General features: G+C 42.6%; 1 protein-coding gene and 1 pseudogene across 1 annotated transcript in view; one reads left to right on the forward strand and one right to left on the reverse strand.

Annotated features, from left to right (window-relative positions):
• LOC135210947 (exosome complex component RRP4-like) overlaps window positions 1-13,444 on the reverse strand; it is a 602,376-nt gene that overhangs the window by 402,377 nt on the left and 186,555 nt on the right.
• Window positions 1-13,444, forward strand: part of LOC135210649 (lysine-specific demethylase 7B-like) — a 111,833-nt pseudogene that overhangs the window by 24,716 nt on the left and 73,673 nt on the right.

Consider the following 13,444-nt stretch of genomic DNA (forward strand, 5'->3'; position numbering starts at 1 on the left):
CCCTCAGAAGTTACGAGAGGGCTTCTCCTTAAATCTTCTGAGCCCCGACCTAGTGTTGTTCTCAGACGCTTCCATTTCCGGTTGGGGAGCAACACTAGGGGGGAGGAAGTGTCAGGCTCCTGGAGAGGGGAACAGGATAGCCTGGCACATCAATGTAAAGGAACTGGCAGCGATATTCCTGTCGCTGCAGTTCTTCGAAGACAAACTGTCAAGCAAGGTTGTTCAAGTCAACTCAGACAGTACCACATCCCTTGCGTATCTAAAGAATCAGGGAGGAACTCACTCCAGATCCCTTTTTCTCCTGGCGAAGGAAGTTCTGCTATGGGCAGACGCAAGGCGCATCAAGATCCTGACAAGATTCGTGGCAGGGGTTCAGAATGTCAGGGCGGACCTTCTCAGTCGACGAAATCAGATTCTACCAACAGAATGGACCTTGCACCAGGAAGTCTGTCAACAATTATGGAGAATGTGGGGACGTCCTCTAGTAGACCTGTTCGCTACATCGAGGACGAAGAGGCTTCCTCTGTATTGCTCCCCGGTTCTGGATCCAGGGGCAATTGCAGTGGACGCGTTGCTCTGGAAACTGGACAGACCTGGATCTTTACGCCTTTCCCCCATTCAAGATCATGGGGGACGTAATGAGGAAGTTCGCAGCTTCAGAAGGGACAAGGTTGACTCTGATTGCCCAATGTGGCCAGCAAGAGAGTGGATTCACAGAGGTCATGACATTCCTTGTGGACTTCCCAAGAACGTTGCCCTGGAGGAAGAGATCTACTCAGACAGCTCACTTCAAAGGTTTCACCAAAAACCTCTCGCTCTGGCTCTGACTGCGTTCAGACTATCGAAAAGTTGGCCAGAGCGAGAGGCTTTTCAAAGGCAGCTGCGAGAGCAATCGCTAATGCTCGAAGAGCCTCTTCAAGAGCTGTCTACCAGTCTAAGTGGTCCTCCTTCAGGGCATGGTGCAAAAAGGAAGGAATTTCCTCTTCCACGACCTCTGTGAATCAGATAGCAGATTTCTTACTCTATCTAAGAAATGTGCAGAAATTGGCAGTTCCTACAATCAAGGGTTATAGGAGTATGTTGTCTGCCGTTTTTCGCCACAGAGGACTGGACCTCTCCGACAATAAGGATCTGCACGATCTCTTAAGGTCGTTCGAAACCACCAAGATTCCACAAGCAAGACCGCCCTCATGGAATCTCGATGTGGTTTTGAAACATCTGATGCTAAGTCCCTTTGAGCCTCTCCATGAAGCTTCTCTAAGGGACTTGACGAGAAAAATGCTTTTCCTAGCTTCTCTGGCGACGGCGAAGAGAGTTAGTGAAATCCAAGCGTTCAGTAGCCTAGTGGGCTTCAAGGGAGACAACGCTGTCTGCTCGTTGAACCCATCTTTCTTGGCTAAGAACGAGAACCCGTCTAATCCTTGGCCAAAGAGCTTTGCAAATCAAAGGATATCGAGTCTCGTGGGTCAAGAACCAGAGAGAGCCCTGTGCCCTGTCAGGGCTCTCAAGTTCTATGTGAATAGGACTAAAGAGATAAGAGGTCCCTCAGGTAATCTCTGGTGCTCGGTGAAGAGACCAGATTTGCCGTTGTCGAAGAATGCTGTTGTTTCTTTCTTCTTGAGGGACGTCATTAAAGAGGCTCATTCATCTTGCCAGAAGACTGATTTGAGCCTCTTTAAAGTGAAAGCTCACGAGGTCAGAGCCGTAGCTACTTCTCTTGCCTTCCAAAGGAATATGTCTATCAAAGATATTCTTGATAGCACCTTCTGGAGGAGCAATTCCGTATTCGCCTCACATTACCTCCGGGATGTGAGAACGATTTACGAGAACTGTAGTTCTTTGGGGCCTTACATTTCGGCAGACACAGTTTTGGGGGCTGAAGGTAGCTCTCTCCCTATCCCTTAGCTTAGTTAGGTTAGTTTTATTGTGTTTTTGGTTGATGGTGAGATCTTCTGTGGAAATCTCCCATTCCTTAGTGTTAATGTCAGGGGTTTTTTGGTTAGTTGGTCAGGTGGTGGTCGGTTGCTGTGTTACTGCCATATGTTTGGCTAGATGGTCTTGTCACATTGTGGTCACGTCCCCGTTGACAGAGCATCCAGAGTGCACCAGCACTACAGGTCCAAACCTGGCTGGCAACTCTGATAAAAGCATAAGCAGGCTTTAAGTGACAGTAATCACAGAGTCTACTTTGCTATCAGGTAAGGAACCAATAAGTTAATCTTTTATTTAATTTAAGTTTCCTAAAAATCCTAGTCTGTCTCTACCCACCATCCGAAGGTGGGATTCAGCTATATATATATCTGACAGGTAAGTTTCATGAACAAAATGTTATTGTTATAATACAATTAAGTTTGTTCATACTTACCTGGCAGATATATATAATTAGAGTGCCCACCCTCCTCCCCTCAAGAGACAAGGGTCATGAATAAATATGAATAGAAAATGGGAATGGTTCCTGATATCCGCCTCCCAGCGGCGGGAATGGGTACTACCACCTGGCCGCCCCACTACGTGTGCCGCGAGTTTTGAAATTCTGTCGGACGTCAGAAATACAGCTATATATATATCTGCCAGGTAAGTATGAACAAACTTAATTGTATTATAACAATAACATTTATCTTACTCAAGATTGCAGTTGTAATCAGCACAATAAAACAACATTTTGTTGCCTATATTAGTGAAAGTATGAAACTTATTATTCCCGGGGTCATGGTTGAACTGATATTCATTTTTACCTTGTAATCGGTGGTTTTATCCTCACTGCCATCACAACTGAAACCCCACAGTGCTTATTTGATTGTAGTTATACACATTTTGGTCTTAATTCACTCCAAATTGCACTAGAACTACGTTGAGAGAGTGTTGACATCGAAGCCATGCCGCGAACAATTTTTGTCTTAATGTACAGGGTGTTCAAAAAGGCTCAGTATACTATTACAAGTATTTATTGCTCAGAAACCATATAACAGAGTAATGCAGTTTTTTGTAGAATGAAGTGCTCGAATGTAAACTTGAATGCAGAACATTCTACAAAAAAACTTCATTACTCTTTTATATGGTTTCTGAGCAATAAATACTTGTAATGATATTGGGACTTTATGGAGACTGTATGTACATATGGCTGCCAAAAAGCACCGGCGAGCAGAACAGATTAGTGAATTGTTTATGACAAAAATATTGTATTTTTTTTATAGCTTTTTTCATTTATTCAAGTCTACATTACTGTTTTTTTTAGCTTTTTTGAATTTTTAATAATTGTACTTATGCCTGAAATAAATTTAACCTGTTTGATGCTTGCATCTAGGAATGACAAAATTTTCTCGGTGCCAATTTAGTGGGGCTTCACACATACGCTGATGCATTTACAAACTTGTTTTTCATGAATTCTAGTTGTCATAGTAATGCAATAATGATAAAATTGCTCTAATATGTATATATACACATACGCTAATTTCACTTATTTCCCCGGTTTTGTGTAAGTCTTATACCCAGCTTGGAGGGTAAACACATACCAATTGGCAACACTGATAAACAGTAGAAGAGCGCGAACAAATCACGTAGGTACTGTTCACAGCAAAATGTTGATATTTGAGTCAGGAATCTAGTTACTTTTTCAACAACGAATATTTTAAATTTAATTATCATGAAAATGTAAAATATTTATGCAATTTATGACCTTATAATGATGTTTTAACTATTATTTAAATAATCATCTAGTGCACGCTTCTTCCTTCTACCGAAAAAGCGTGAGATTTCTTGGATCTTGAGGCAGAGGGCGTCATTGTTTACGATTGTTGTGAAGAAAGTGTCCCGGTGTCCATGGGTACAAGTGGTGTGCGGATTAAGCACATGGAATGGAAAGTTTATTGACACAAGTGACTCTGCAAACATTGAGATGGCGTCAATCTTCTACATTTTTGGTGTTTTAAGTAAAAATTTTGAAGCGCCTTGGAGGTATGTTTGCACTGCGCATGGCTAGACTTTATTTCTAACTTTGGAGAAAATACTTACTTTGAAAGGAGAGCAGTGTTGCTCTCACCACCAATGACTTGTGACTGGTGCCCATCTCCGGTGCCAGGACGTGTTAAAGTACTTTTTCAAAGGGTGGATCAACAACCGGCCAAGACTGGATCAGCTAGTTCACTCGGTTGTTTCCCCTACAATTGAATATGTAAGCATACCATTCAAAAGATTGAAGTTTAATCAACAAAATGAGATACTATATGAAACTGCCATACAAAGTAAAATAAGCATGCAAAGTCTTCATAAAATATGTGTTCAAGGGAGTCTTTAAATCCAATATGGCATGGCATGGTTTTGAGTGCAATTCGTTTCTACATTCGCGGTCAACACAATAAAACATTTTGTTGCCTATAAGTGAAACTATGAGATGTCTTATTCCTGGGGTCATGTTTTGAACTGAAATGCATTTTTACCTTGTACGTAATCAGTGGTTTTAACCTTACTGCTATCACAACTGAAATGCCACAGTGCTTATTTGATTGTAATTATGCATATTTCGTTCTTCATTCACTCCATATTCCATTTTTAATATGTGAGTTTGTTTACAGCAAAGACATGGCGGGAATAATTCTTCAGCCTTGTTGTACATATGGCAGCCAGAATCCATGAACAGCAGACAACAGTTTAGTGAATTGTTTATGAGAAAAATGTACTTTTTTGCTAGCACTTTCCTTTTAAGTCTGTATTACTATTTTGACTTTTTTTAATTATTTTTAATAATTATATGGCTGAAATAATTTACTTTTAATTTTTAATCATTGCACTGTTGAAACAAATGTAACCTTTATTACATGCTAGGAATGGCAAGTCATCATTGCTAATTTAGTGGAACTTGACACATACGCCAATATCTTTACAAACTGTTTCTATGAATTCTAGATATCATAGTGATGCAATAATGATAAAATTGCTCTAATATTTATGTATATAGTATACGTATTACAAATAGATAAGATTACGTAATTCACTTTTCCACAGTTTTGTGTAAGTATTATCCTAAGTTCGGAGGGTAAACACAAACCAATTGGCAACAGTGATAAAAAAAAAAAGGAAAGCGCGAACAACACATCGTAGCTAATGTTCACAGCAAAACCGATGAAATTTGTGTCAGGAATTCGGTTACTTTTACAACATTGAATAGTATTTCCAAATGAATTACAGTATAGTCCCCAATTATGTGAGAATTTGGTTGATCCACGGCCTCACAGAATTGAAAATTCGCAGATATCGAAACACATACTTTATGGGAGTAATTCCATTAGGGCCAAGGCAAACGGCAACTTACCCAGTCAAACTTTTTTATACTACCCATTTTCAATACTTTCTATTTACTACTATACTGTTATTTTTTCTCATTTAAAATTGATCTTATGGATAAATAAAAAATAAAAAGGTTTTAATAACTTGAAAAAGTTTTAACACACAGGATAGTGAAAACTCCCACATGTAAACAATGCCACCGTTGGGTGCAAGTGTACTGTACGATACAGTCATTTCCTTTAAAAAAACCTTTTGGATGGAATTTCCTCTACCTCTCCTCTGCCAAAAAACCTTCAAACTTCTCTATCTCATCCTCCGTGAAGAGTTCTTTTGCTGAAGGAAGGGTTTGTGAACCATTTGAGGTTTTGGGGACTAGCAGATCATGCATGTCTTCACTCCCGTGGGGCCTAATAAACCTGGTTACGAGCACCTGTCTGTTTATTTGTCTGCCACATTCACTATGTGATCGTTTTCATATAGATTTATTCTACAATAAAAAAAGAACTGATGAAAATTCAAAATTTGATATGAAAGTACAATTTTCTCTAAAAGAAATTTAAAAAATTCTAAATTCAACATGAAACGAGTTTCTTAATAAGTTTAGATCGAATGATTCTCTCTCAAACACATCTTCTCTGTTAATTACTTTTACTAGTCATTTTCATCAAAACCTACTTCAACAATAGAAAAAAATAAATGATCAAATCTGCATGATGCGGATGATCAGAATAGTACACTTCGCAGATCTGAATAATACATATGGCGATGATCATTCATACGCACTGCGCTATGACATCACAAATGCATGAGGCAGAGCCTTCTGTCTTAGCTAATGGCTGAGCGGGAAATCTTCCTCTTGTATTCCCCCTTGGAGGAATAATAGTTTTTTCCTCCAAGCATTTCCCCCACCCCACCCCTTCTCTCAACCCCCCTCCCCCCCACATCTAAAGTACTTGAAAAGACAATAGATTTGATGTTTTGCTCCATGTGACTTGCAGAATTTGAACGCCTTCGCAGATATAGAAAATCTATTTTTGAGAACTAGCAACCGCATAAAGGGGAATCGCACAATTCGAACACACATAATTCGGGACTGGACTGTGTCATGATTACATAATAAATTTATGCAGTTCATAACCTTATTCTGGTGTTTACCTAATGATTGAAATGTTATCTAGCTCACACTTCTTATTCTTCCCAAACAATTGCCAGGTTTCTCCCGGTCACAAGCGTAAACACCATCGTCGTTAAAGATGGTTGTGAAGAAAGTGTCCCAGGGTTTATGGGTACAAGTGGTGTGCGGATTTAACACAGGAACTTTGTTTACACAAGGGACTCCGCAAATATCGAGATTGCGTCAATTTTCTATATGTTAGGTGCTTAAAGTAAAAATTTTGAAACTGTCATGGAGGTAAGTTTGCACCGGGCATGGCTAGATTTTCCTTAACTTCTGTTTAATTGGAAATTATGGCTTTAATTTCTAACTTGGGAGAAAACACTTACTTCATGAGGAAAGTAGAGGTCTTGAGGTGTTGCTTCCATGGAGGTTGGCTTGTTACTGATGTCTAATTCAGGTTACTGTAAGTGCTAAAGTTATTTTTTTGGAAAGTGATCGTGCTACTGTACAGGTGGTCGCCTGGCTGCACAGTGGTGCTTTACCGTAAGTAATTGTTTTCTCCTAAATTAGGAAATAATGGCGTAATTCAAGCGCTTTTTCTGGAAGTGGCTGCGTTCCAAGATAGGGGCATAGTAGTTTTCAGTTTCACCAGACAAATTAGATGTTAATAGGGTAAGTGACCGAGCGGCGACATAGTGGCCATCTCCAGCGGCATCTCTCTCAAAATGTGGCCACTTGCCAAAAAAAAAGCTCTTGAATTTTGCCATTATTTTGTAATTTAGGAGAAAACACGTAGAGAGGAGCATAAAGGTCTCGATGTGCTGCTGGATGGGCCACAACTCTACTCACCTACCTCCCACCAATTAACCATCTTGTTACCAAGGTTCAACAACTGTTTCTAGCTCATGTTGAAGAATATTCCTATACGAAAGGTTTTGGTTAGTGTATTGGAAAAATACAAATTTGGTGTTTTGTACACCAGTAATTGATTCTTTGTATATTTCGCACAATGTAATTTGAAGCTATCAAGGAGATTTTGTTCAAATTTTTCCTATTGTCTTACAGATGTGTTGGGGTTCGTGAGTACCAAGCTGTAGACATCGATCGTTTTCATTGTCCACGATGTGAAGCTTATAATGGCCCTTCCGTTTGTAAGTTATTGCTAGAATCTGCAGTTTTATATAAGTAACTTACCAAGTAATTACTTAGCTAACTATTTCTTGCCTTGACAGCATGAAAATTAAAAAATTCATGGGTAACACTTCACAGATTGAGTGCAGGTCACCGGTCCCGCCTACCAACAGAAAATACCAAGAACTACCAGCAGACCACTTCATTCTATTTCTGCCGTTGTTCAGGTAACAGTGATTGTTGATGGCAGCTGTGTTCTTAAATTCGCCAGTCAGAGACCGGATTTTGGCGAAGATTATCGCTGATTTTGGGAAGCCTTCAAGCTTTCAGCCTTCAGGACAGTATAGTAGTATGTATTACGTATTGTTTTGTTATTAATGAGCCTGATTTAAGTTTTTCATATTTTGATGCAGTAGCAAATTCACATTCATATTGGTAACTCCCCATAGTGTAGTTTACCACACTACCACCCTTTAATGTTAACACAATAATGTAAGATTGCAAGTAGCATGATAATGTAAACATAGCATTACTAGTCGCCAAATTAATACTCAAGTACAAGACATGTTACAAGTAAGTAACATCATAATGTAAACATTGCACTCATTGCCAAACTAGTATTTGTGTTGGAGATGTATTACGAATAAGCAACATAATACGCAATGTAAACATTACATGTTGCATTTGTTGCGTTTTCTGAATAGAGTAATACGTAATGTACTTTTGTGTTAGCTACTGGACCTATTTTCTTTGGTAGTGAACTCATTTTAGAGTTTCAATTGATATCTGTATAGATTTGAGTATATTTGGTTGGAAAAGGCCAACTTTTATTTTCTGAAAGTTTAGAAACTTAAATTTTTGTGTTCGTTACCTAGTTTACCAATTAGCGTAGCAACATAGATATTGCAATACACCCCCTGAACACCTGAATAAGCCCTGGTCACTTACCAGTCCGAACCCTCATTTATTAAAATTTTTGTACATGAAAAACTTACCCAGCAGATATATAATTAGCTATAGACTTGGTCGTCCCGACAGAATTTCAAAACTCGCGGCACACGCGACAGGTAGGTCAGGTGATCCACCATTCCCGCCGCTGGGTGGCGGGATCCGGAACCATTCCCGTTTTCTAAGACAGATTTTCTCTGTCGCTTGAGCGAACAACATCTGTTGTTCGTTCCTCCATTTTGGATTTCTACTCGTTTGCCGAGAATTTGGATTGGTTTATTGGTGACGTATTCTGTTTTTTTCTCTGGCTTGGCATACGCTTATTGTGGACTGGTTTTCGATTTTGATTTTGACTGCTCTTTCACGATGTCTGACGCTAAGGCTTCACCTATGTTTAGGGTTTGTAATAGGGAAGATTGTAAGGTTAGGCTGCCGAAATCGTCGGTAGACCCTCATAATGTTTGCTCTAAATGTAGAGATAATGAATGTTCTATTAATAACACCTGTATTGAGTGTGAGAATTTAACAGAGCTTGAGTGGAAGGAGTTATCTTCCTATGTTAGGAAACTTGAGAGGGATAGAATAAGGAAAGCTTCAGTTAGATCATCAAGTAGATCTTGTTCTCTAGAACAAGATTTCATAACTCTCCTGTTACTAACGATTTTCCCTTAGCCACAGCTGCTTCTCCCGGTACTGAATCCAAGGATTCTTCCTCTGAAAGGGAAAATGTTAAAGCTTCTATCAAGAAACTTCAAGCTCAGTTACGAGCGTTAAACGAAGGTAAGAGTGGTGATAGTGATTTGTGCAGTGTCCCCAGTGCAGTGGAGGGGGCGTCTGACCGGTTCCTCATTGCTCCTAGGCCTAGACCGCTTCCAAACTCCAGGACCAAGGGGAGGAGGAATGTCGAAAGCCGCAGGGAGGATGCAGAGCATCCCCAACGGTCAGGCGTCCCTCCGGCAGATCCTTATGTAGCGTCCCAGGCTGCCTTGGATAGCCGCAGAAAGGGCATCCGAAGGAAGTGTTTTTCGGCCTCGGATTCTTCCTCTCCTAAATGAGGATGGAGTTCTGCCTCTCAATCGCGCCCTTTGAAGAGAGCCTGGAAGGCTCCTAAAGGAGACGCGGCTGATTCTAGCCCAGAGCGTTTTCCTGAGAATTGGCCCTCTGATCCTAAGAAGGCGAGACAGGAGGAGTCCTCTCTTCAGGATCCCACGAAGAAGTTCCTGATCAACCTGCAGGAGCAGTTATCCTCTCTGGTAGGCTCCTTCGCTAAGGATTCAACAAGGAGGAAAGATGTTTCGCTCCCTGTTAAGAGTTCCTCTAAGCTCCCCTCTTCGGCTAGGAGAGAGCCTCACACTCTCCAGGCGATTATCTCCTTCGTCTAGAGACTCTTTGGACAGGAGTTTTTCTCCTGACAGCGATTCCTTTCGCCCTGGTAGGCGCTCTTCCCAAAGAAATAAGCGCCCTCCTTTAGAACAAGGTTTTAAAGCCGAAACAGAAGCGCCTCAATTCATCGTCAGGAAGTGCGTAGCCTCTCCCCTTCTAGACGCCTAGAATCGAGCAGGAGTCTCGATCGGTTCAGGTTCAAGGAGCCGGAAGAGAACCTAGACCAGTACAAGCATCAGGATCCGTTGGGACTGCAGGACTAGGAGTGGAACAGGAGTCAGTCAGGCGCAAGGAGGCAGTCAGACGCAAGGAAGGGCGCCAAGAGCCTTTCAAGCGCCAGGATTCAGGGCGCCAGAAGTCAGTTAGACGTCAGGAGTCAGGGTGCCAGGAGTCTGTAGGCGTCAGGAGTCAGGGCGCTGGGATTCTCTCAAGCGCCTTTGAGTCAGGGCGCCAAGAGCCTATCAAGCGCCAGGAGTCTTGTGGACCTCAGATGAATAGGCACCAAGAGCCTAGTAGGCGCAAGAATGGTTTTTGACTGCTCAGGAGGCCTCCTCATTCTTCTTATGTGACTAGGAAATTTTTCTCCTCTTTCGACGGCAAATAGAAATTTGTCGAAGATTCAGCGCACTCCTTCTCGGGCAAGGAGTACTCTCCGGGAAAGAGCCCTATCACTTCCAAACGGTCCCCTTCAGTTGGGCCTTTGGAAGAAGTCGGACGATGAGAAGCCCATAGATGTAGCAGTCTCAGACTACAAGAGGCTCTCACTTCTGCTTCTCAAGGAGTTCGGAGACTCCCTTCATCCTGCTGATCCTCCATCACCAGGATCACTAATGTCCAGCACCAGGACTCATAAGTCTTCATCGTTCGTTAAGATGCGCCCTGCATTATGCATGAAGAAGGCTTTAAAGACCTTTACGGAATGGCTAGCTTCAAGAAGGGAAGCTGGTAAAACAGTTTTTTCCTGTCCTCCTTCCAAGTTAACAGGAAAACCTGGGAGGTGGTACGAGACCAAAGAGCCCATGGGATTAGGCCTCCCATCATCCGCAGACGCTGATTTTGCCTCTTTGGTAGACGCATCCAGGAGGAAGTCTTTGCTTTCTGCAAAGGCAACATGGGGCATGTGTGAATTGGACCATCTTCTAAAGGGCCTCTTCAAGACTTTAGAAGTCTTCAATTTTATGGACTGGGCCTTGGGGAGCATTAGCCAAGAGAGCCCAAGACACGGATTTCGTCTCTATGGAAGAGCTTTCAAGTGTTCTGGCTTGCTTGGACAGAGCAGTTATGGACAGCTCAGTAGAAGTTGCCTCTCTATTTGGAACAGGAGTGTTAAAGAAGAGATCGGTCTTTAGCTCTTTTCTAGCAAGAGCCTATCGCCTCTACAAAGATCCTCTCTTCTTTTCGCTCCTCTTTCCTCACATCTGTTCCCGCAGGAGACGGTTAAGGAGGTAGCAAAATCCTTAACAGAGAAAGCAACTCAGGATCTCCTCACACACTCGGCTAAAAAGTTTAGACCCGCCGTTCCTATTGAAAAAAGAGAGAGACCCTCTTTTGTGCAGCCCTTTTGAGGTGCCTCCTCTTCTAGAACCCCTCTTAGAGGTCGCAGACCAGAACGGAGGAGTAGACCATCTAGAAGGTCCTTCGGGAAATCTAGATGAACAGAGAGTCCTCCAGACAAAAGTAGGCGCCAGACTACTCCATTTTGCAAAAGTCTGGGTGCGGAAGGGAGCGGATTCTTGGTCCCTCTCGATCCTGAAAAAAGGATACTTGATCCCCTTCAGGGAAAATCCTCCCTTGACGACAACTCCAAGGGAGTTGAGTGCAAGATACTCAGATCCGGTCCGAAGGCTAGCTATTCTTCAGGCAGTGGAACAGATGATATCGAAAGAAGCGGTAGAACTGGTACAAGATCTCCAGTCCCCAGGATTTTACAATAGGTTGTTCCTGGTACCAAAAGCATCGGGAGGATGGAGACCGGTGCTAGACGTCAGTGCTCTGAATTTCTTTGTGATGAAAAAGAAATTCTCGATGGAGACGTCTTCTTCTGTTTTTGTCCTGCTCTTCGTCCAGGGGACTGGATGGTGTCCCTGGACCTTCAGGATGCGTATTTCCATGTGCCAATTCATCCGGCATCGCGGAAATACCTAAGATTTATGTTTTCAAGGGAAAGTATTCAGTTCCGAGCGATGTGTTTCGGACTTTCAACTGCCCCTCAGTCTTCACGGACATCATGAAGAACGTAGCTTATTGGCTACATCTGGAAGGGATCAGGATCTCATTATATCTAGACGATGGCTAATAAGAGCCCAATCGGAGAAACAATGTCTGGAGGACCTTTACTTAACTCTGAACTTGACAAAGCCCCTGGGACTTTTAGTCAATCTCGAGAAATCCATGCTGACTCCCCAGCAAAGCATTGTCTATCTGGGGATTCAGATGGATTCTCGGGATTTTCTAGCGTATCCTTCGCAGGAAAGGAGAGAACGCTGCTTGGAAAAGGTGGCAGTCTTCTTAAGGAAAGAACATTGTTCCGCGAGGGAATGGATGAGTCTACTGGGGGACCCTCTCCTCGATGGAACAGTTCGTTTCCTTAGGAAGACTACACCTCAGACCCCTTCAATTTTATCTGAAGGAGAAGATGGGATTGGATAAGTATCAAGAACTGGGAGAAACCTTTCACCAATCCTGAAGAGAATCAAGGAGAATCTCCTCTTGGTGGTTAGATCCACAAAAACTAAGCAAGGGGATCTCCCTTTACTCAAAGAACCCTCGCCTAGCGTTATTTGCAGACGTCTCAGATTCGGGGTGGGGAACAACCTTAGGTTTGAAAGCAAGTGTCAGGCACTTGGGAAGGAGAACAAGTGTCCTGGCACATTAACAAGAAAGAACTAATAGCCATTCATCTGGCTCTGGTTCATTTCAAGGAACAGGTCTCAGGTCTGGTGGTTCAAATTCACTCGGACAATACAACAGCCCTTGCATATATAAAGAAACAGGGGGGACGCATTCCTTCTCCTTGTACGAGTCAGCTAAGGATCTGCTGATTTGGGCTCAGGAAAGGAAAATCTCTCTTCTCACAAGGTTTGTGCAGGGAGAGAGAAATGTCCGGGTCGGATTTGTTGAGCAGAAAAGACCAAGTCCTACCCACGGAATGGACACTCAATCCTCAGGTTTGCCAACAACTTTGGCATCTGTTGGGAAGACCCAATATAGACCTGTTCGCGACCAACAAGAACTACAGGTTGGAAAATTATTGCTCTCCGATCTCGGATCCGCAAGCGGTAGCCGTAGACAACTTTCTGGTAGATTGGGCAGGTTTAGATACGTACGCCTTCCCTCCTTTCAAGATAGTAGGGGAAGTGTTAAGGAAGTTCGCCTACTCAGAGGGAACAAAAATGACCCTATTCGCTCCCTTCTGGCCAGCTTTCGACTGGTTCACAGAGGTACTGGAGTGGATAGTAGATTTTCCAAGATCGCTTCCACTAAGGAGCGATCTTCTCAAACAGCCCCACTTCGACAGATTTCACAAGAACCTCCCCGCTCTAAGTCTGACTGCCTTCAGACTATCGAAGGACTCGTCAGAGC

This window comes from Macrobrachium nipponense, chromosome 4 (assembly GCF_015104395.2).
Source record: "Macrobrachium nipponense isolate FS-2020 chromosome 4, ASM1510439v2, whole genome shotgun sequence".
NCBI classification, from domain to species: domain Eukaryota; kingdom Metazoa; phylum Arthropoda; class Malacostraca; order Decapoda; family Palaemonidae; genus Macrobrachium; species Macrobrachium nipponense.